This window comes from Physeter macrocephalus, chromosome 5, assembly GCF_002837175.3.
Source record: "Physeter macrocephalus isolate SW-GA chromosome 5, ASM283717v5, whole genome shotgun sequence".
NCBI lineage: Eukaryota > Metazoa > Chordata > Mammalia > Artiodactyla > Physeteridae > Physeter > Physeter macrocephalus.
The window spans coordinates 41,019,791-41,029,624 of record NC_041218.1 but is presented as its reverse complement, the minus strand read 5'-3'; the positions used below and the strand labels follow the sequence as shown (position 1 = coordinate 41,029,624).

At 37.2% G+C, this 9,834-nt stretch overlaps 1 long non-coding RNA gene across 1 annotated transcript in view; it reads left to right on the top strand.

Moving 5' to 3' along the window:
- The window catches only part of LOC112067107 (uncharacterized), a 285,545-nt gene that overhangs the window by 4,362 nt on the left and 271,349 nt on the right, over positions 1–9,834 (top strand). Inside the window, exon 2 of the long non-coding RNA XR_002893081.3 lies at positions 8,446–8,620. This is a non-coding gene — a long non-coding RNA (uncharacterized lncRNA). The remainder of the gene's footprint in view (positions 1–8,445; positions 8,621–9,834) is intronic.

Genomic DNA, 9,834 nt, shown 5'->3' with positions numbered 1-9,834 from the left:
TGTCCCCTGCATCGGCAGGCGGACTCTCAACCACTGCGCCACCAGGGAAGCCCTCAATTATTTTTTATTAGGTATTGAACGATGACGAATACCTATGAAGGATGACTTAAATAAGGGCCAGACTAGTTTGGCAATGAATAGCTCTTAGGACACACACGTTGATTATTTAGCATGTACTCAATTTCAACAAATTGGATTCTTTCTAAGCATTAGCACAAAAGTTACTCACTTTTTCAAGGAAAATTACCAAGCAAGGTAGGTTTCCGCATTTTTAGAGTTGATATCTGATCTCAACTTTAAGGTGGGCACATATTCACAATGTACATTCAATGCCAACTTGTTGAACTTCTTCAGTAAGGTATAATAATATTGTTGAGCATGTAAAAGGATCATTTCCAATTTAAATTTTATATGTCTCATCATCAAGCTGGTTATTTGCCAAACTGGAAAGGTGAAGCTGTGAGAGATAAGTCTGCTAGGTGCATTGAGGATCTTTTTCTTTCTTTGGAGAATTTCTTGGTCTTTGTTAATACTTTTCATGTGATGCTGTCTGAAAGATTCTAATTATGAGAAACAGAGGGTAGATATGGCACAATTAGACTTGATTAAAGAAGCAGAGCTGATAATACTGACTTTTAAAAAAATATTTATTTTATTTATTTATTTTTGGCTGCATTGGCTCTTCATTGCTGCGCCGGCTTTGTCTAGTTGTGGTGAGAGGGGGCTACTCTTCACTGTGGTGTGCAGGCTTCTCTCATTGTGGTGGCTTCTCTTGTTGTGGAGCACGGGCTCTCGGTGCACGGGCTTCAGTAGTTGTGGTACATGGGCTCAGTAGTTATGGCTTACAGGCTCTAGAGCGCAGGCTCAGTAGTTGGGGCACATGGGCTTAGCTGCTCCGCGGCATGTGAGATCTTCCAGGACCAGGGATAGAACCAGTGTCACCTGCATTGGCAGGCAGATTCTTAACCACTGTGCCACCAGGGACTTCCCTATATTGACTTTCTTATTTGGTAAAATCCCATAGGAAACTAGAACTATTAGGCAAAACTATCTTGACAATGTCATAAGCAAGTCAATAGAAGCCACTCAAAGGCTTAGTTGGTTTATTTAACAATTTAAACACATTGCATTCTCTAAGGAGGCAGGTTTTATCACATATTCAGGACAAGCTCATGACAGAGGTAGAGACATTGTGCTCATTGTATGGCTTCATCTTAGAGCAGAATGAGAAAGGCTCATATTTATAAATGACTTCAAGGTTAAGTTTGTGTCTGTCTGACTTGTAAATGGATCTAAAGCTTTTTGTGGGTGGCATGAGAGAAGTCTATAACTCCAAATCACCAGGAGCTCTTACCTTAGTGTATGTGGACACAAGGAGATGCTTCAGGAAGCCTATGAATCTGTGTAAAATTTTATGTGAATGGATGTGTTGCATTTTAGGGGGCAGGGATTCAATAACTTTCATCAGATTCTTGAAGGATCAGTGAAGATTAAGAACAGTCCTTTAATGCCCAGATTAACCAAGGAATAACTCAGAGACATTTAGCTGGGTATTTTTATATTCTCAAAGTTATCTGGAATGAAAATCGTACACTCAAATGTTAGGAAGAGTTGGTAGAATGAGTCAAGAGACGAAGGAAAAATCAGGATTAAAAGAGAGAGGGGGTGAGGGTGATGTAAAACAACAACACCACGATGGTTAATCTGAGAACAAAAAATCTTAATTGTACATTTTTTCGGTAAAATAATTATCTGACAAGTAGTACAGAAGTCAGGCTGGAGGGTTTTTGTTGTTGTTGTTTTGTTTTTGTTTTTGAGATGGCCAACTAGGGTATTGAAGAAAACAGTTTTAGTTGCTGATAAATTCTCCTTGAGAGTTCTTGTAAGGTGTACACATGACATGTTTCTTTCTTCACATGCCATCCATCAGTGCCTTCACCATAGTTAAGCTAGTTCAGCCTCATTTCCCTCAGAATTTCTCACAGGTCCAGTTGAAAAAAACCGCAAGAGAAGATCACATGGCAGAAAAACCACACAAAATATTTCCTGAGTGATGAGCCCTGATCTCTAATAGTCAGACTCTTAAATTAGTTCTATTTTTATGCTTCTTTCAGGACGCAGTCACTTTATTACTTCAAAATTATGGACAAAGTTTTTGACACACATTTCAAGCTCTGTTAGCTTAGAAACAACTGAATTATCACTTCCTCAAACTGTATTTTTTGTGAGAAGCATAATTCAAGAGCACATGTTTTATTATTGGCCACTATGCAAAGCAATTTCATATTACTAGGAAAATTGCCAAGGATGATTAACGTCTATTTAATAATTAATTGACCTATCAGAATCCTTTTTTCTCACCATTCAGGAGCTATATATTGGCCTAATTATGGCCAGGAAATTGATCTCAGACTATCATTATTTCTTTACTCAGTTTTAAAACACTGCTGTCAAAACCCAATTAGAGAGAGGAGAGATGTAAAACTATATGGAATTCTATTTTTAATTAGTGTTATCCTGGCTTATACCTTAGGACTCCTTTCTAATATCCTGCTTCAGGATCTTAGGACATATTGTTCTGCCCGCTAGAATGTTCTTTCCCTAGATATTCACATTCAGGGTTTTGCTCCAAAATTTTCTCCTTAAAGATGCTTTCTCTAATTACACCGAAAAGTATTAATCTATATTACCTAAAATTTAGTTATCTAAAATTTTACCTACATTTTTCTGTTCTCCATCCTGCTTTATTTTTCTTCAGAGCACTTGCCCATTGTATTCCAGATATATTTTTATTTATATCCTTTACTAGAATGGAAGGAAGCTTAGCGAAGGCAGCTTCACTATTGAATCTCTTGCTTCTAGAATGGTGCCCAGAACACTGAAGTTCCTATTTGTTGAAAGCATGAACATGTGGACTTTTATCTAAGTATTTTGGAATAGTTTCTTTAGATGGATTGTATAGTTGTCCTTCAACTATACCAAAAATAATGGTAGCTTCTTTGACTATGTTAAATACGGAGTATATTGCCTTGTTCTAGGAGAAGTTTCTAAGAAGTTCGATTTTATGCTTAGCAATTATTAGAAAGAACAGCTGAACATCAATAGCATAATCTTAGTTGTCATATTTACCACAAATGTATAAAATGTAATCGGTCACTTTTTAACTTGTTCAGTAGTTTAAAATTTCATCTTTTGGTGTTTAAATGGTCTTTTTTTTTTTTTTTCTATTATCTTGTATGGAGATGTGGTATCCTGACCTATCACTAGTATGGAAGATTAAAGATCAAAGATCTAACTTATCCATTTATCATTTTACCCCACATAATTCCAAAATCAAGGTGAGATCCATACAAAGAGTAGCTGAAATAATAAAGAAGAAATTAAGATTCATACAAAATGTGAGGGAAAGGATGGTGTGAGTGGCTAAAAGTCAAAGTTGCTGCAATTGTCCATTATTCATATTCTTTGATTCCAGAAACTCAACAGCTAAATTTAGGATTCAAGAATTTTAATCAACTCAATTCAGGTGATAAGAAGTAATATTCCACTTGCATCTTTCAGGTAGTCTGTTTCACTTTTATTCTTTAATATTACATTTTACATTCCATGATAATCTTTAAATTACTTCAGGACTTATTTGCAATGCATAGGGCACAGAGTCAATTAAAAAAAGAGCCGTGATCTTCATTTTCAGAAGAGCTGTATATGTAACTCTATTGCATCTTTTAGTATTCATGGTGATAAAGTGTAGAGTAATTTGTGATCATCTCAATGTAGAAAATGAACCAATATCCATACAATATAGAGTCAAATCATTTTACAGCTATTTTTAATCTAAAAATCTCAATTTTGAGCAGAGATTTTTTTATCATCAACCTTTATCCTTTATGATGAAATGGGGTAAAAGCTGAAAAAAGATAATTGAAAAAACAGTTAAAAATGACTTAGTTATACTGATCCAAATGGTCTTAGCCTGCTATCAAGGTTTACTGCTGAAATTTTTTCCATTACCTGTCATCAGGAAGTGGAGAAGTATGGTCCCTATAAATTATGCTGCAGAGCTATTGCAGTAGAAAAATGGCAGCCATTATTTTATCAAATTACTTTTTATCTACAAGACTGCACTCCTTGCTGCCATGGTATTGTAAATTAGGTGGCAATGTTTGAAAAAGAGAGTTGTTACTTAGTTTCTAATCTCTATTGCTATTGGTGACAGAATAACTTTGTCTTTTAAGTAAATCCTGTAAGACCCCACTGAGTAGCTTGTGGTCTGGGCTACTGTACTTGTTAGGTGCTAATACATTCTCATGATAAAAATAAATTTAAAGGAATATTTTGTTTCATTAGTATTATGGGGCTATGAGTTAGCCAAGAGGTATGATGAACTTGAAGAATGGTTAATTTAACATATAGTACTTAAATCTCTTGATATTCCAACTTCCAACTGCAATTTCTTCATTGAGCTGAAATTGTAACCTCCGGCATAGGCTTCTATATGTTGCAGTGTTTTTCATAAATGTTATTCAGCTATGGATGGGGTTGTGGTTTGGCAGAAAAATAAAAGCAAACCCTAATACATGTTTAGGGTCTATGACATATTAGGTGTTTTATCTTGACCAATACTTATGATTCTGTACCTTATAGATATCTGGTAACTATAGGTATTATTACATTTATTTTATTTTATTTTTATTTATTTATTTATTTTTAATTAATAAATTTATTTATTTTTGGTTGCATTGGGTCTTCGTTGCTGTGCCCAGGCTTTCTCCAGTTGCGGTACGTGGGGGCTACTCTTCATTGCGGTGCGCGGGCTTCTCATTGCGGTGGCTTCTCTTGTTGCAGAGCACAGGCTCTAGGTACGCGGGCTTCAGTAGTTGTGGCATGCAGACTCAGTACTTGTGGCTCGTGGGCTCTATAGCACAGGCTCAGTAGTTGTGGTGCACGGGCTTAGTTGCTCTGCGACATGTGGGATCTTCCCGGACCAGGGCTCGAACCCGTGTCCCCTGCATGGGCAGGCGGATTCTTAACGGCTGCACCACCAGGGAAGCCCTACATTTATTTTATAGATAAACTTTCACCAAATCATATAACTTCAAGAAAGAAGAGTCAAGACTGGTCAGAATCTAAAGCTATGTTTTTGTACTACATCATATTATTCACACACATTTTTTATATTGGGAACTATGAGAAAGGCAAGGATAATTATACCTATTTAGTATGAGGAGAAGAGGATTGAACATGTCTTTAAGAAGGTGTAATGTTTAGGAGGCAAGGTGATGTGTGGAAATTGTCCTGAAACTGAAGTTTTGAAACTCAAATCCTTGATTTAGGCACTAAATAACTATATGGGTGAACGAATAATTTAACTAAAAAAAGATCCCATTTCCTTCTATGTAAAATGAAGGAGTTGGTTTCAATATTTTAAGTTCTCTTCTATGCCTTACTTACTTTGATTCTGTGATGTTGAAAGATTACTGCCTTAACTATCTCGATTTTAGGTGAAGAGAGAAGATGCCTTAGAATGAATTTATGAAAGGCACAAAGGGAATTCTTGTTTACTTAAAGGAAAGGTTATAATCAGAGACCATGGAAACACCATCTTTAGGATTTTTAAGAATTTGAAGGACCACTTTATTGGAGTGCCTTGAGAATGAAAAAATCACTCATCAACAAATACACTTTTGAGTCCTTTCTGTGTGCAAAACACTATGGAAATGTATAAGATGGAACTACTACCTTCAAGGAGACTTTGATCTAGTGGGGGAGATAGATGTGTCAACACTAACAGAATATAGTATTTGTACACTACTGTACAATAGGATCTAATCTTACTGAAGTATTCAAAGAAATGATTTAGAAACCCAACAGTAATTCAGAAGAGCTCTCTCTTTACTTAATATTTGCTTCAACCACATGAAAAGCATTATATAACCTAAAGCAATACTTTAAATACTTCTTTTGTCACTCATCCATTTTCCTCACACAATCCCAACTCTGTGCCTCTTTCTTCTCAAAGTTTTGCCAAATTACACCCCCTCACATCTTATGTCTTCCTCTTTTCTTTCTCCCCATTCTCTATTATGTACTGATTTTGAAAGGCAAAATCCAGAGGAACCAATCTGGCAGGAGAAAATCCATCTCTGAAAGCAGAGAAGGAAGAGACCAAGCCAGCAAATGGAGAACATGCCTACAAGGGTCTCTGATAGTTACAGCCTGGTTTTTCTCGCTTGCTTTCCTCCCCTTCCCTTCCCTTTCTCTTTGGTACAGAACTTCTTCCTGTGGAAAACGTGTATCGGGTAGTTTGTGGGGCTAACACCGTCAACAGCTAGCCACAGAGCTAGACGGGCTCCAGGACTGGCCATCGGACTCCCTCGTTCTCCTGACCAAAATGAATGGTTCAAGGACATGCACATGTCCAAAACTGTGTCGGTCAGACGCCCTCCAGGGGATTGGTTGTAGACTCTTTTCTTCCTTTGTGTATCACAAGCTGTAAAGATCATAGTGTGGAATTGCCAGCATTTGTTTTCCCTCCTTTCCTTGGTTGGATTCAATAGGCTGCCCGAAGAATGAAGCTGACTAATGAGGAGGGCAGAACTGGAAAATGGGAAGAAAAATAAACCACTGGCAGCCTGAGCCTCCAAGTCTAACAGTGTCTGAGGCTGATGCACCTCTGAATTTTCCACTTACATGAACTAATAAGTCCCATCTTTTTTTCTTTTCACTTAATTTAAGTTGATTTTTTTCCCTCTTGAAATGAAAAGAGCTCTGTATAATGTACATCTATAGCAGTATTTGTGGGAATAGTCACATATTAGTAATTGTTGTCCAGTCATACTTCCTGTGGGTTAATCCTTATAGGGGGTAACAAAATATTAGTCCAGAGCACCTAAATATTTTCATATCTCAAGTTCCCATCCTACTTGCTTAGTTAGTAGGGCTCTGTTTACAGTTCAGTGTCTCCTCTCCCTTTTCCTATGTTGAGATTGTATATAATACCTCTCAGGTTCTTCTGTAGGTGCTATGAAGTAAACCTCACCTTAGTTCATTGCAGTACCTTCTTCAGGACCTTGGGACTAGGGGATGGTTAACTTCTCAAAGAGCAAACTGGCATTCTTGGTATTTAATCCCCTCTCCTCATGACCGGTATTTTAACTCTGGAGATGAAAAAGGAACATGGGAAAGCCCTCTTTGGCACAATAAAGCAAGAAACAAAGGCTTCCTTTGGAATATATTCCAATCACACTGGATCTGCAATCCTCTGGGAGAGAATGGTGGGGTAACTATATCCTTCCCACTTATGACCTGCTTTAATTTACTAGAACCAAATTAAGAAGGTGCATCTTAACCAAGGTCCCCTGGCTTACTCTAGAGGGCTCCCTGACCATGATTAGAGGAACCAGCTTATCTCTACCTGCTGAGATTTCATCTGTTAGGATTTGTCTTCAAGGGAAGGAGATACACCTTCTTTACTTCCAGCTTCCAAGACCACTTAAAGGGTGACTTGGCTGAGCTTCATTAGTCTGGCTATCCAAAAATTAGCTAACTGTCCCCTCAGTTCTCATTAGATTCAGTATTCAGAGTTAATGAATGTTTTAGCTTGAGTTTCCGGAAGATTTGTGATGCCATTTGTGTGAAATAGAAAATATAAGAGATAGTATAACTTGTTTTGGGGGCTGAGACAGGGATAATTTTATCTTGGGGCAAGTGGAGTGTGAGTCATCAGATAGGTGTGCATGTGGGAATGTCTTGCCAGGAGCTGGGAATGCTGGTCTGAAATTCAGTAGAGAGGCTATAAATTGCAGCGAAGAGAGTGAGGGAGACACTGCTGAGGGAGGAAATGATTATAAGAGAAGGAGAGCGTCAGATGAGCATCATTGTGACGCCAGCCAGTGATCCGCAGACCAGGGTACAAAGAGACTTTCCACGGGGTATACTGGTGGTTCATTTTACAGGAACCATCTTCCAGAGAATTGCCTTCATGTGTGCTGTTTTCTAAAGCTGATTTACCTGAGCAGTTATCTGAGGTAGATATTCCCTTTGCCACCTGCCCTTCCACAAAACCTCTTTGCCCATGTTGCAAAAGAAAAGCCTACCTTCACCCGTTAGGAATCTTATTATGAGACCTGACCTTGGGACTTCAAAGCCTGCAGAGCAGCAGGCAGAGGCACTGTTCAATGATTCCTCTAATCGAGACATGATAAATTTCTTCTTCTCATTAAAATGTATAGACCCAATAAAGTTTTCCTTTTTGTATTTATAATTCTACTTTCTCTATATATACTTTCTATATTTGTATTCACCTTTTAAATTTATATATGTTATTATATAGATTATTTTTGTTAATTTTATATCAGTACTAATTTATTGAATTATTAATTCAAAGAAAATGTATAGCCTTGTGTTAATAGCATATTAAAAATAAATTCCTATATTTTGTTGCAGAGGACTATAATGAGATAATGAACAACTTTCAAGTATAAAAATATATATAAAGATCACATGCTGTGGAGACACAGGAAGAGAAATATAGATTTGTGGAGAAAAAGAAACACAGAATTCTCAGTACCTACAAACAAAAATATTTGTACTGCTTGAACGTTATTGATGCAAGCGAGTGGTATGTCTTTAACATTAATGTGAGCAGTGTCTCAGTGACAAATGTCTTACAGGAAGCTAAGTGTTTAGATTCTTAGACTCCAACTGGCTTCTTAGAATCTAATTGAAAGCCTTAATTTATAAGTTTATTCTTTTGTAGCTCCTTTAGGGCTCCCATTGGGAAAAACTCAGGGGCCTCAATGGTCATCTTGTTCAATCACTTTAGATCCTGAATAATCTTTTCAGTCCTCTGAAAAAGTTATTCATCTTTCCTTCTGTCTCTTCATCTGTCCTTTCCTTCACCCCCTTCCTTCTTTGCATGAACACAGTTATAAAATGAAATTTTTTATACTAAGGATTTATGATAAGTGCTGGGGATATGACTGGTGAAGAAAATGACAAGTTCCTGACCTCTCTGAGCCTATAGTCTAGTGGGAAATACAGCCAATGGAATAAGCATTTCTGTAAAGTTCAAGGGCTGTAACCAAGGAAGCACAGGATATTATAGTAAGAACAGATAAGAAACATGTTACTTTATCAGTGAATGTTTCTAAGAATGTGTCATTTAAGTTCACTCACTATTTTGTCATTTTGTTCTTTCTTGTCCAGCCCTGTTCTATTGAGGATCGAGACAGATAAACTTGCAAGGCTCATAGAACTTATATTCTATTGAAAAGGTAGAGACAGAGAAAACAGACAATAGAGGAAATGAATAGGATACGTTTCAGATAATGATGAATGCTATGTAGAAAAGCAGGGTGATTCATTCAGTCGTTATATTAAAATTTAATGAGTGCCTAGTATTTTCTTGGCACTGCTCTAAATGCTGAGCATACAGTCTCTTCTCATGGAGTTTACATTTATTAGGGGAGAGAAAAATACACATGCAAAAATGTGTAGTAGGAGGTCAGATAGTGATAAGGATTATAAACTGAAATGATAAAAGAGAAAGGGAAAGTGTGTGGAGAGGTCTATTTTATTTTTAGCATCTTTATTGGAGTATAATTGCTTTACAATGGTGTGTTAGTTTCTGCTTTATAGCAAAGTGAATCAGCTATACATATACATATATCCCCATATCTCCTCCCTCTTGCATCTCCCTCCCACCCTCCCTATCCCACCCCTCTAGGTGGTCACAAAGCACCGAGCTGATCTCCCTGTGCTATGCGGCTGCTTCCCACTAGCTATCTATTTTACATTTGGTAGTGTATATATGTCCATGCCACTCTCTCACTT